At 46.3% G+C, this 13,784-nt stretch overlaps 1 long non-coding RNA gene across 2 annotated transcripts in view; it reads left to right on the top strand.

Moving 5' to 3' along the window:
• LOC130362209 (uncharacterized) overlaps nucleotides 1-13,474 on the top strand; it is a 78,332-nt gene extending 64,858 nt beyond the window's left edge. For both annotated transcript variants that reach the window (XR_008891319.1, XR_008891318.1), the window contains exons 3-4: nucleotides 6,035-6,069; nucleotides 12,977-13,474. This is a non-coding gene — a long non-coding RNA (uncharacterized LOC130362209). The remainder of the gene's footprint in view (nucleotides 1-6,034; nucleotides 6,070-12,976) is intronic.
• Nucleotides 13,475-13,784: the final 310 nt, after the last annotated feature.

Genomic DNA, 13,784 nt, shown 5'->3' with positions numbered 1-13,784 from the left:
GGCAGTCTAGGCATGCTGAGAGTTGTAATTTGGCAACATCTGGAGGGCTACCATTTGGGCACCACTGTAACAGTGATCTCCAAACTGTGACCCTCCAGATGTTGCAAAACTACAACTCCCAGCATGCCCAGACAGCCTTTGGCTGTCTGGGCATGCTGGGAGTTGCAGTTTGGCCTTCCTATTGGTTGCCACAGTAAAGATCGTTTTACTTTCACTTTCAATTCTCCCCTCCCCCCGTCGATTCCCTACCTGAGCAAGGATCCAGCAGGCTCCAGCAAAGATCCCAGGTCCCCAGGCATCTTCTCCTCCATCTTCTTCCCAGATGCCCTCGACATCCAGGAGCGGGCAGAACGGGGGGTTGCCATGGCAACCCCCTGTCCTGCGCTGCCATTGGTCAGAACTCCGTTCTGACTAATGGCAGGGGATAGGAGGAGATCGCAGCTTTGCGACCTCACTCCTATCCCTTAGGCTGATCGGGGCTGTTGCTGACAGCTCCGATCAGCCCTATTTTCCAGGTGATCGGGTCACCAAAGACCCGATCAGCCCTGAATTGGAGAAAATCGCATGTCTGAATTGACATGCGATTTTCTCAGATCGCCGACATGGGGGGGGGTCTCAGGACCCCCCTGGGCGATGTGCCGGGGTGGCTGCTGAATGATTTCAGCAGGCATCCGGCTCCGGTCCCCAACCGGCTAGCGGTGGGGACCGGATTTCCCACGGGCGTATGGATACGCCCTCGGTCCTTAAGGACTCGTAATGCAGGGCGTTTCCATACGCCCTGGGGCCCGGAAAGGTTAAATGAGAAGGAAATCGCAATGAAATGGAATACAGGGACTTATATACATGGGGGGGGGGGCAAGGGAAGAAGGGGAAGGTTGGAAAGGAGAGGGAAAAAATGAATTTTATTAAAAGATAAAGATGAGCAAGATTTAGGGTAAATATAGAGAAAAAATTAAATCAGTAAAATACTGAAAATACCACAAGCCATATATAATAAATTGATATATAAATAAATCAAATATACATCAAAATTATGCAATATATTGAAATATGAACAATATAGGAAAATTATTTGAGGAGAAAGCATATACTCGTCTGATCTAACTGCTGAGCAGCAAAAGAAGAGGAAGATATCACATCAACTGTCACCTATATGTTCTATACTGGACTCTGATTGGATAATATATATGGTAGCATGGTTGATTACGCCATGCTCATATTTAAAGTTTTTTCTTCATGTATTAATACACTTTCTTTTGCTGCTGAGTTTAAAGTAAAAGAAGTTATAGCATAATATGAGCGTCTTGTATTTAAATAAAATTGTAGTTTTGCAACAGCTGGAGGCACACTGGTTGGGAAACACTGGTGTAACATGATGTGTATGCTGAATAGGCTAGAACAGTGTTTCCCAACCAGTGTGCTTCCAGCTGTTGCAAATCTACAACTCCCAGCATGCCCATAGTCTGTCAGGGCATGCTGGGAGTTGTAGTTTTACAACAGCAGGAGGCACACTGGTTTGTAAACACTAGCATATACACACAACAGGGACTACAACTCCCGGCATGTGTCATTCAGGAGTCCCCCCCTTCACATATAGAGATCATTCCCAGTATGAGATTTATTCCCCTGCAGTCTATACATCCCCAGTCCGTCTACCTTGTCATCCTCCCCTTCAGATAACACTCTTATCTTATCTGTGTTCCTTCTCCTGTGCAGACCTGCATCTTCAGAAGACAGAGCGGAATCTGTAGGTGCTATATAAAAAAATTATTATTATTAAATTATTATTATTAAGACAGAGAAGGGGGAGGGGAGGTGTGGAGCTGTGTACTATGGCTTCTCATACAGACCTCCTGAAGGGGGGAGATGAGGGGGTGTAACTTATTTCTCTCATGCAGTCAGAGAAAAAAAAACAACTATGACATCTTGTCCACCAGCAGATTCAGAACATGGCCACTGTGGACAACAGTAAAAGAAAACACTCTGAACTACAGAACTTCCTGCCCAACACACAGGTAAGAAAAACACACACATGCTGCCAAAACATATAACACATGTATATTGCAAAAAAACAACCGGAGTACCCCTTTAATGCTATCCAGCTTCCAAGTCAGCTGGCAATAGGTAAATGTCAGGCTCCTACAAAGACCCAATCTCTTTGGGGAATAGAAAGGCAGATGAGGCCGCTAAACTAGCAGCCAATAAACCAACACAAATGTTGGTACAACAAGAGACTATGCAGTTAGACTATACAATCCTGAAAGACATGCAAAGTCACGCTCCCCCATCTGAAAGACAACTGTGGGTCACAAAAAGGATGTACTCTCTGGGAGGGCATATAATCCTCCACAGAGGGTAAACCAGTCCTGCCAAAGTCTTTATTTTAATATGCAGCATTATTGACTCATGGAGTAACACATGTGTCAAACAGGGGGATGAAAGAGATACTAAATAAAGTGGTAACAGCGTACGGCTTCACAAACCACTCAAAAAAGTTTTGTGCCCAATGCCCAATATGTGCAAGACACAATCCACAAGGGGACATTAGACCGATGAGAGGCAAATTCCCAACCCCAGAATATCCATTCCAACACATTTATATGGATTTTATTGAACTTAATTGTGAAATAAAGAAATATGGCCTAGTTATAATTGATGCATTGACCAAATGGGTAGAAGTATTTCCCACAGGAAGTGCTGATGCCCTAACAGTATCTAAAGCTTTACTAAAAGACATCATTCCACTATTTGGTATATGGAGAAATGAGAAGAGACGCACTCACCCTTAGTTCAGCAAATGTGGAGGGACTTTATTAGGAACATCACAGTGCAGTTACATCACACGGGAAGAACGAAGAGGACACAGCTCCAGGAGCTGCGGGAGGAGCGGCGACGGTCCTGTTTCATCAAACACACTGCTTGGTCACGCCTATCCCCACGGTAGGGTCAGATTAGGCCAGTGAACCTTGTAGCTGTACCTGCGGTGCACAGCAGGTTACGGTGATTGAGTGCCATATAACCACCAGGAGTAGTGTTACAGGGAATTGTTAGCCGCATATATAAGTGGTTTGAGCATTCTTATGTGAGAACCACTGTAAAAGTGACATCAACATTTCCACTTTATTGTGATATACATATATAAAAATCAAACATAGTGTCCACATTGCGCAGCATACAAAGGAGGGCAATATGATCCCTGATTCAGTTATGTGGCAAGAGACACAGGGCTGCTGAGTGTGGCACTAGATTATTAAAACACACACACACACATAATATATATATATATATATATATATATAGATAGATATATAAAATGTCAATAGCTGTTGAGAATCCATGGTGGTCATATTGGCTATGACCCATAGTGCTGGTTTTCAGATACCTAACTGAGATTAGTGGAACTGGAATTCTAATCGTGTGTTTCTCACCTTTTCTGTTATATGTCTATATAAGAGCAATAAAAGTTAAGTTTTAGTATTTGTAGCACATGTAATTTAGAGGTTATTAAACCCCCTAGGGTTATTTTGTTGTGTGGATTTATTACCTCTACATGTGCTATTTGGCCTAATAGAGTAGCATTATCCCTGCTGTTGCAAACGCCACCATGTTAAATAGACATGGTCTCCGCAGGGAGTCATGGCAGGTCCGGAGTCATGGCAACAGGTAAACAAAACAAAAGCTTGTAGCCCAACAGCTGGCGGGTAGCCAGGGAGCATGCGCAAACATACTAGAGCTGGACCGATGTCCTGATGAACACCTGCAAGGATAACTGGTGAACAGGAGATTTTTTGTTCTTACCGTAAAATCCTTTTCTCGGAGGATCCATTGGGGGACACAGACCTTGGGTATATGCTCTTGTTGCTAGGAGACTTGACACTATGGTAACAAAAAAGTCAGCTCCTCCCAGCAGTATATACCCGCCTACAAAGCCTGAGGTAATCAGTTTAGTCCAAGTACCGTCCAAGGTAACCACAGAACAAAAAATAACTGAACACACCCTCGGACAGTTAACCAAACCAGGAACACCAAAGAAAGGGTGGGAGCTGTGTCCCCCAATGGATTCTCCGAGAAAAGGATTTTACGGTAAGAACAAAAAAATCTCCTTTTCTCTTATCGGCTCCATTGGGGACAGATCTTGGGACATACCAAAGCCATCACATGGGTGGGCACAGAAACCAATCAGGGGGCAGGCTGGACCACCGCAGCCTGCAACCCCTTACGGCCCAGACTAGCATCAGCGGATGCAAAGGTATGAACCAAGTAGAATTTAGTAAAAGTGTGCAAGGATGACCAGGTAGCCCACTTACAGACTTGTGAGGCCGAAGCCCTGTTACGGAGAGCCCAGGAAGCTCCGACAGAATGCATGGAATGTGCTGAAATCCTGAAGGGAGGGGTCCTCCCTTTACCACGGTAAGCTTCTGATATGGCAGACCTGATCCACCGCGAAAAAGCAGGTTGAACAAAATACAATCTCCCAGAGGCTCCGGGGTAAATATATCAACACAACTGAGGGATGAACCCTCAGACTAAATCCCCAAACTAAGATGCCCCCACTACTTCTGTGTAGTTTAAAGGGGTTGTGCGCTGCCCTGCCTTTCGGAGCTCCGCTCGCAGCGTACGGAAGTTCATTACTCCGAACGCGGTGTGCGGGCTTCCGTTTTCACGGCCGCCCCCTCAACGAAAGTCTATGGGAAGGGAGTGCGACTGCTGTCACACCCCCTTCCCATAGACTTTGGTTGAGGAGGCAGGCGTGACGTCACGAGGGGGCGGCCACGAACACGGAAGCCCGCACACAGCGTAAGTAACGCTGCGAGCGGAGCTCCGAAAGGTAGGGCAGTGCACAACCCCTTTTAACTTTATTGAGCTCCGTAGAGCATAAATCCCAATCTGTGCAAACAGAATTAAAAAACCCAGAGTGCTTCCGATCTTGTGCAGGTGCACTAGTAATAGGTATCTGTATGTATGTCACTTCTTCAATGGACATATGACTCGCTGCGTATATAATTGTCTGTACAATAATCTATTGTAATATCATGACATTAAATATGGAACGTATGTAAAAAGCGGTCACTGACAGGAGGAATGTACACTCAGTTTTGCATTGTGCTATGTATATTGTCAGAACTATACTCTGCTAGTTAAAATCACTACTGTAGCCCGTCCGACGTTTCGCCGATGGATTCGGCTTTGTCAAGGAGCATTAGGCTAGTGATGGCGTTCGCGTCTGCTGGCTCTTATATAGTCTCGATTCCACATCACATCCTGTGCGTTTTTTGACCAATCACAGTCCACTGTTCCAATTCTCATAAAGTCCCGCGCATGTTCAAAGACTTAGCCGCTGCTGGCGCTTGTGTTTACATCTGCGCATCACTTTGGAGCTATTACTCCGCTATGGGCGCCCTGCGCATGATTTCAAACTTAGTATCAATGCTCTATATCGGGCGCTCGGCGCATGATTCTGAACTTAGTGTCATTTGTCTGTAAGAACGTGGACTTAGAATAATTTTAGTAGTGTACTGGTACGTATATTGTGGAGCTTGGAGGATACGTAATCATTTACTGATAGATACTAATACATGTGTCTTTGGACTGTGAGAATTTGGTGATTGTGTAGCTTTGAAGATATTACATTTTATCATTTTCAAATCACACAATATAGATATATGTACCATATTATTAGTGCATGTACTTTACATCTACCTTAATTAGTGCCTGTACTTTGCATCTACATGCTAAGATGTATACAGTGAAATTTTTTTGTGACTTTATTATGTCGTATCTAAAATATAAATTAGACATATGATAGTATAATGTTTTAGGTGTTCTCCATTAAATCCTATAGTGAATTCCTCATAGTTTATTCCTATTTATGTATATTTGTGTTCTTAACTATGCTATAGATGCTGAATACAGTTCTTCAGTTGATTCTTTCTGTTAAGTATATTATTCTAATCATCTGTGCATCATTTTCATTTTAGATCTTTGTGCATGTTATATTTTTGAATATATGTATTCTTGATTGTTCTACCTATAGATGCTGAATATACAGTTCTTCAGTTAATTCTTATGGTAAGTATATCATTTTAGTCATCTGTACATCAATTTCTCACTAGATCTGTTATTGTAATATCATGACATTAAATATGGAACGTATGTAAAAATGGGATGTGGAAAATTAGATTAAAAGTATTTATAATCTTAATGCCTGCAGATCTACATAATTTGGGTAAAATTATTCACGTAATTCATAGTTTTTATTCCAAGAACGCAGAGGAGAAGCCTTCATTCAATCCATGTGGATTTCTGCTATTCAGCCTGTAAATGCACTTGGCTTCTTCTTTAGCAACATTTTGTCTATACTGCCTTTTCTAGGGCCATATATTATCTGTCTAAGGCCCCAAAATTTTAGGCTCTCAAGTTTGTCCTGGTGCTTTTGTCAGAGGCACGTCCATCCCGGTTTTGATCGTACTCATGTGTTTGCTAATACGTTTCCTCAAATCTTGTGTTGTTTTGCCAATATATATGAGAGGACAAGGACACATTGCCACATATATAACATTTTTCGAGCTGCAGTTTATGAATTGTCTTATTTCATAATGCCTGTTGTCTGATGGATTCATGAAGGTTTTAATCTTTGGCATATATATGCAAGATGCACAATGCCCACATGAGTACGAACCATTAGGTGGCTTGGGTAACCAAGTTTCACTCTGTTGGATATCTTCTTGGTGGTGACTGTGGACCAACAGGTCACATAAATTGGCCCCTCATCGGTATGTTATGTTGGGGCCCTCGCCTATCTTTTCCCGTAGGTCCGAATCAGATGTCAGCGTTTCTCAATGCCTTCTCAAAATCTGGGTAACTCTGTTGCTATATCCATCATATGTTCAAATACACCTTATGATCTTTTTTTGTGTATCCATGGTTGGTGTCCTGTTGGTCAGGTCTCTTCGAATTGGCTGCTCTAAAGAATGCCTAATGCATATACTTTTTGGGGTAACCCCTCTCTATAAAGCTAGCCATAAGGTTATTGCTTTCCTTTTTGAAGTTGGTATCATCAGAACAATTTCTCCTTGCTCTTAAATATTGCCCGATGGGGATACCTCGTTTGAGCGGATTAGGATGCCAGCTTCTCCAATGGAGCAAGCTGTTCGTAGATGTTGGCTTCCTATATATGTTTGAATTCTCACATTTTCATCAATGTAGATTGTTATATCTAGGAAATTGATGGACTTGCCTCCTACTTCAGTGGTGAATCTCATACCAATTTGGTTATCAGTTTGGTGACAAATTCCTGAAATAAAACAACGTCCCCATCCCAAAAAGTTAAAATATCATCAATGTATCTCCCCCAAAAAGAAATGTGCCCAGTGTACGGTGAAATTACTCCATCCCCAAAAACTTAAGTGCGCTCCCACCACCCAAGAAATAAATTTGCAAAAGAAGGTGCACATGTGGTCCCCATAGCGGTACCCTTTATCTGTTGGTAGAGGGCACCCCCAAAAAGAAAACATGTTTTGAAGCTGGTTGTCCTTTACTGTGACCGTCCGTAATAACAAAAAAAGGAGTCACATTGACGAAAAGAAGTGACAATGAGGTAGGTTCGTACAGCCTGCACCACATCCAGATTATGGAGCAAACGCTCCTTGGGATGAGATGGAGCGGGGCAAAAGGATGGGAGGACGATGTCCTCATTGAGGTGGAAGGCAGAAACTACCTTAGGTTAAAAAGAGTAAAGGACGAAAAACAACCTTGTCCTGGTGGATGATCAAGAAGGGAGAGCAGCAAGAGAGCTGCCAGCTCTGAAACCCATCTGATAGAGGTAATTGCAATAAGGAACGCCACCTTCCAGTAAAGGAGATGAAGGGAAACCTCCCTGAGGGGTTCAAAGGGAGTGCCCTGCAGGGCAACCAGGACCAAGTTCAGATCCCAAGGTGGTGTAGGGGACCTGTAAGGAGAGGTCTGGTGGGCCACTCCCTGAAGGAAAGTCCGAACATGAGAATCGGACACCAGAGGGTGCTGGAAGAGAATGGAAAGGGCTGAAACCTGACCCTTCAGGGAGCCGAGAGCCAATTGTTGCTCCAGCCCCGACTGCAAAAAGGAAAGGAGTCGGGGAAGGGAAAACACAACTGGAGAAAAAGACATTCACACAGACGAAAATAAGACCGCCAGGTACGGTGGTAGACCTTCGTGGAGGAGGGCTTTCGCGCCCTGAGCATGGGTTGAGAAACCTCGGGCCCTTAGAACCACGGTCTCAACCTTCACGCTATCAAATGCAGTGATGGTAAATTGGGGTGGCACAGGGGACCCTGAGAGAGAAGGTCTGGACGAAGCGGGAGGCGCAGCTGTACGTCATCGTCTGATCACGTTGGCGTACCACACCCTCCGAGGCCAGTCTGGAGCCACGAGAATGGCTGGAGTGACCTCTGCTTTGAGCTTCCTCAAGACCCTGGGAAGGAGAGGAAGTGGAGGGAACAGATAGGGTAGGGCAAAGCCTGACCAAGGAATCACCAGAGTATCCACGGCCAGAGCCCGGGTGTCCCGAGACTTTGTCACAGAGGGGTACCTTCTGGTTGTGACGGGATGCAAAGAGGTCCACATCTGAAGTGCCCCAGAGGTTGCAGATCTCCGCAAATACCTCCGGATGAAGGGACCACTTGCTGAGGTTGGCTGAGGACCAGCTGGGAAAGTCTGCTTCCCAGTTGTTTACTCCCGGGATGTGAATCACCGAGATGGCTGGAACCTTGAGTTCCACCCAGAGGAGAATTTTGGTTACTTCGGGCACCACTGCAGAGCTGCGAGTGCCGCCCTGGCGATTGATGTACGCCACAGCAGTGGAGTTGTCCGACTGGACACGAACAGGGTGGCCCTGAAGAAGGATCTCCCAATTTAACAGGCAGAGATAGATTGCCCTCAGCTCCAATATGTTGATTGGGAGAAGGGCTTCTCGGGTGGGACCAAAGGCCCTGGACCGTCTGGTCCCGGAAAACACCCCCCAACCCGAAAGGATGGCATCCGTCGTAAAGACCTGCCAGTGGAGAGGCAGGAAGGAGTGCCCCTGAAGAAGTAGGGGGGAGCGAAGCCACCACAGAAGGGACCGGTGAGACGTCAGAGGAAGGACAATCCTGCAAATCGAGAGACAAAAGGAGACCTGTCCCACCGGGATAGAATCGACAGTTGAAGGGGTCTGAAATTAAACTGAGCGAACGGAACGGCCTCCATCCGACCCAGGACTTCCATGCAAAAGCAAATGGAAACCGGGGTAGGGTCCCAAAGTGTGCGAACCCCTGACAAGAGAGAGTCAACCGCTTGTCCGGCGGGAGCTGAATCCTGGCAGACATCGTGTTGAACTGGAGGCCCAAAAATTCCAGGGACTGGGTGGGAGAGAGGTTGACTTGTCCTGATTAACCATCCAGCCGAAACGAGACAAGACCTGAAGTGAGAGGGTGAGACTTTCCAGATTCTGGGCTCTGGTTGGAGCCTTGATCAGGAGGTCGTCCAAGTAAGGAATCACAGAAACCTCTGATCCCTAGAAGGCCGATCACCGCTGCCAAGACCTTGGTGAAGACCCTCGGAGCAGTGGCCAGGCCGAAGGGGAAAGCCACAAACTGAAAATGGCCTTCCAGGACAGCAAAGCGGAGGTACTTCTGGTGTCCTGGTAAAATCAGAACGTGGAGGTAAGCATCCTTGATGTCCACCGAAGAAAGTAACTCCCCTTGATCCATGGTCACCGTGACCGAACGGAGAGACTCCATGCGCAAATGGCGAAGGAGAAGATGCTGGTTGAGGCGCTTCAGATCCAAGATTGGGCGTAGAGAACCCTCTTTCTTGGGGACCACGAAAAGGTTGGAATAAAAAACCTCAAAAACGTTACCTGGGAGGAACCGGGACAATGACTCCCTGGAGGAGGAGGGACTGTAGCACATCCCAAAAAGCCCTTGCCAGAGAGGGGGACCAGGGGGGCTCGGGAAAGAAAAAAAAAGTGATCCCCTGGCAGGGAGGATAACACGTCCCTGACCCAGGAGTCCTGCACATGCGCGGTCCAGGCCTCCTGGAAGAGCAAGAGATGACCTCCCACCCGAGAAAAAAAAAAACACGGGTGGGGGCGTCCCTTCAGGCAGAAGTAGGTTTGCGGGTGCCCATTTTGGCCACAAAACATCCGGAACGGTTGTCCGATTTCCAGGATGGACGGGTCTGGAAGGAGGGAGCCTTCTTGTTCCGCGAAGGCACCTGCCTGGCCCCCCTACTGGCACCAAAGGTTCGAAAGGACCGACCAGAGGTTGACTTGTGCCGGGAAGCAGTACTGCGAGCCTTATTTTGAGGTAATAAGGAACTGCAGTGGTGCACGTGGGCTTAGAGGGGACCGACATTTTTGCATTACAGCCCTTGCAAGTGTAATAAGTGACAAGAGTTTCAGATACCTATCTAGAGGGAGGGACAGTTCTGCGCACGGACATAGTGAAAAAGATGAAACAATCTCACCCGGCGTCTGTGTCCTGAGGGAGCAGCTGAGAACTTGCAGCTGAGGAGAGAAAAGACAAAAGGGGGCCGGGTCTACAGCTAGGGCGCCTCCTTTTGATCCTGAGAATGTGCTGCCGCACTCCCTGAGCGCTGACTGGCAGATTGGACCGGCAATTCGCGGGCCTGAATATGATAGAAGGCAAAAAGCCCGCCGGACGCAAGTGGGTGGGGCTTAAAAACGGAGCCCACGCGCGACCGAAGCAGGTCCAGCCGCAGAAGGAGGGAGGCTGTAAGCGGAGGGCAGAAATGAAAGCTGCGCTCCGACATACATCGGCGGCTGTGAGGAAGCAGCGCTGGCCAAGAGAGGGACCGTGCTCTCAGGCTGTCCCGGCGCCTGAAACAGGCAGCGCCAGGAGGGAGATAAGCGCTCCAAGTGTGTGCCGTTGTTCGCACACAAGCAACGCCAGCCAGGAGGAAGAACAGTGCCATACGGTCCTACACCACTGCCAAAACATCCCTCCCCTTTGTACAGAATGAAAGAAGGATATTCACGGTAAAAATAGGGCAGGGATTCCCTGAAAGAAAAATAATAAAGAGTGGGCTCAGAAAGGGGGGTCTCCAGAGTTGAGAGTCCTAAACCTAAAGGAAAAGAGGGGGAAAATACTCACCTCAGTCTGAAGAACTTGCCTAATGAAGTCTTCAGTCAGCTTTTAGTCACCTGCATCATGCCGGGCTGTAACAGCGAGACAAAGCAGGGAATGTAGGGGGACCCGGACCCATTAGGTACAACCCCAGGCGATGATAGTTGGCGAGAGGGGGTTGACAGTACATCCACGATGCCTGTGCCCCCTCAATCGCAAGTGGGGAAACAGTGAACGCTATGTTCCTGAGTCCCCACCTAAAAACAGGAAAATAAAAAAAGGGAAATAAACTAAACGTCCCTGGAAATTGAAGAATGTTTGACTAACCCAAAAACATTCCGAGTCTATGGAGCAGGGACAAGAAAGAGAAAAGAAACCAGCTGAAAAGGAAAAAGAGCACAAATTAAATAAATGCACCAAATTAATTTCCTTCATTAAGTCCGAGAGGCCCAGTGGCTCTGCTTCTGGATATTATCCTAGCTTCTCTTTGCAACAGGCAAGTCGTGGATCTGCCATGCATGTCACTTATATGCTGTGCTAAGCTGGGGACCCAAAGTCCTCACGTATCCTCATAAACAGGGGTCTTATAGTAGATCCTACATAGAACTGTCCGCAGGGGCACATGAAGCAGTAAACTACGTAAGGGGTTCTGCAGGTAACTAAATCGTTGACACATGTCTAATCCGCCCATCTTAAAGTTCCTGCCTGTAAGCATGTGCTGACAGGAGGAGCATCTTCCACATTTGTGATTCCCTTGTAAGGAAGGAAGATCACGCAAAGTCTTTTTTCGGGGTCGATGGATCCCATACTGAACTTGTTTCTGACCAGTTTATTTTTTTTTATGGTTGTGCTCCTACTATAAGTGACTAGTGGCTTCCTCATTGCAACTTCATGTAGTGCAGGATCGTCCCCAATTAAGTGCCAGTGTCTGGCGATGGATCTTCAAATCTCAAGTGCCAAATTGTTATATTTGAAGGAGAATGTACAGAGATTCTCATTCTGTCCTTTCTTTCTTTTGCTTTTATAAATTAGGTCCTCTCTGGAGTATGACTTTTTTGGAAGGCATGATTGACAGTATGGGCTGGATACCCTCTCGATATCAAATGTCATCTCAAGTCATCGGATTGTTGCTCGAAATCAGATGTGTTGCTATTAATTTTCTTCAGTCATAGAAATTGGCTGAAAGGGATGGCTTCTTACGTGTGCGGCGAGTGAAAGGAATCATGGTGTAAATACAGTAGAGGTGCGGAGGGTTTCCTGTATCCTTTTGTAAAAAGTTGCCTTCCTTCAATAAGTAGCATTTTTGGATGTCCCGATATCTATTGAAGGAAGACAACTCTATTGGGAGGACTACACCCCTATTCCAGGTCCAACGGACACCCTCAACTTACCACTCCTACAGTTATCCCATACAATCTACACTCTGGTGCCAAGCCTCCTCCTCTCTGCTGTCATTCCACGATTTGGGATTCCAGAAAAGATCTATAGTGATAATGGCCCACATTTTGTAAACCAAACTATAAAACATTAGTAATGTTTAATAGTAGTAATGGGTATAGAAGTGAAACATCACTGTGCTTACCACCACCCAGTCAGCAGGACTTGTAGTAAGACATAACGGCAAACTAAAAAGCAAATTGAGAAAAGCTATGAAAGAGATAGGGAACAATTGGGAGTACTGTTTGCCCTTAGCTGTTTTGAGCATGCACATCACACCCACCAAAAATGGGTTGAGCCCCTTTGAAATTAAGTATGGTAGACTTTACAAGATACCTTTGGTACAAAGAGAGACTCCCATTTAGGAAGCAGTAAGAACTTTAGCAGAATACATGTCTAGATTGCTAAAACTAAAAAATTTGTTTGTTCCATTCCAGAGGGTGAACTTAGAGGAAGAAAAGATTCAGATTGGACGCTGGGTCCTCATAAAAGTGATCAAGAAACCCTGGCATTCACCTAAGTAGGAGGGTCCCTACCAAGTCCTACTAACCACCTCTACGGCAATAAGGATAGCTGAGAGGAACACCTGGATCCATCAGTCTCACTGTAAAAAGGTTCTGCAGGCAGAGCAGGGAGAGAAGGCTGAGGGGCTCCAATAAGACCAGCTACAAAGGGAGTTTCTGAATGAGGTAGAAACTGTCTCGAACCGGTGAAGCCTACAATACACTCAACCTTGGAGCTCCTCAGCTGGATAGGGATAATACTTGTGGCGAGTCTGGTGGGAACTTCAGGAATCTTCAGGATAATCTCCAACCTTTACCATAAGCCCCATGATCAGACACAACTAAGACTGGGTGGCTGTAGGTAGACCTCTCAATTTGACATTCTCGGAGGGAACCAGCAGCACAATACTAGATCTGTGCCAGTTGATAGAGTGTGGGGATTTAAAGGGGGTACTCCACCCCTAGACATCTTATCCCCTATCCAAAAGGATAGGGGATAAGATGTCTGATCGCGGGGGTCACGTCATTGGGGACCCACGCAATATAGCATGCAGCACCCACCTGGTATCTGCTTCTAGCAGCGCTGGAGGTTCTGGCTTCCGACCACGGGAACGGAAGATAGTCACGACTCTGCCCCCCGTGTGATGTCACGAGCCCTCCCATAGACTTGCATTGAGGGGGCAGGGCATGACGTCACATGGGGGTGGAGTCGTGACATCACAATCTTTGTTCCCGTGGTCGG

The sequence above is a fragment of the Hyla sarda genome, chromosome 3, assembly GCF_029499605.1.
Source record: "Hyla sarda isolate aHylSar1 chromosome 3, aHylSar1.hap1, whole genome shotgun sequence".
Taxonomy (NCBI): Eukaryota; Metazoa; Chordata; class Amphibia; order Anura; family Hylidae; genus Hyla; species Hyla sarda.
The sequence above is the reverse complement of the archived record's forward strand: the minus strand, read 5'-3'. Positions and strand labels throughout refer to the sequence as shown.